A 905-nucleotide genomic window follows, 5' to 3' on the forward strand; every position below is an offset into this window, starting at 1 on the left:
CAGTGGAAGACTGCCAAGCAACACACACTTTGTGTCTTGTTTCCAATCTTCTTCCGTGGTATCACGTTTATTATGCATTAGAAACCGAATATGATCAAGTAGCTTATTTCTAAAAGGTAATCATTTAATTTTCATGTAATTTTATGAAGGCAGTTTAATTATTTTATGATTACATAACCAGAACATGATACAATGCAAGGTCATGATGAATACACTATCTTACAACCTTAAATATGGGGGGAAAATCTTAATCAAAGCATATACGGAGATTCAATTAAAGTAATAGATAATCTGTGTTGGTGTCCCTTTCCTTTCTGGGTGGGCATTAACTCAGAGTTTCCTGGCGATGTATTAAGAAAATCCTTCCTTCTATATTATTCTAGTTTTTATTAGTTCTTGAGCTTTCTAAAAACCTGTAAGACACTGTTTTATGCTGCTCTTAAAAGTAGAATAATTAGACCCAATAGTAACAGAATAGCAACCATACGTGAGAAGACCCTCATCTCAGAAACTGGCTGCTTATCTCTGCTCCACTCTTGTCTATGGCATGCAAAGAGAATAAGTTAGATGCTGGACATGGGCTTCATGCCCTCTAGCCACTTCAAATTAACAAGAAAAGCATATCTATGATGTCCAAAAATATTTTAAGAATGTATTGATTTTTTATTAAAATTTCATGGGTTTTATGGACGTAATTAAGAGACAAAAGAACATTTCGCCATAAGAGACCACCTCAAACTCAGAGAACTCTAAGATACTAATAATGATCCCTTGTGTTCTAGTTCTCCTTATCCTCAGAGAGATTTTTATGCTTCAGGTATTAAAGAGAAGGTGACTGATAGGGATGAACATTTGTATCTTCATGATCTAGAATCCATGATCTAAAAGTCAATATAACTGTGTAT

The sequence above is a fragment of the Pteropus alecto genome, unplaced genomic scaffold, assembly GCF_000325575.1.
Source record: "Pteropus alecto unplaced genomic scaffold, ASM32557v1 scaffold7, whole genome shotgun sequence".
NCBI classification, from domain to species: domain Eukaryota; kingdom Metazoa; phylum Chordata; class Mammalia; order Chiroptera; family Pteropodidae; genus Pteropus; species Pteropus alecto.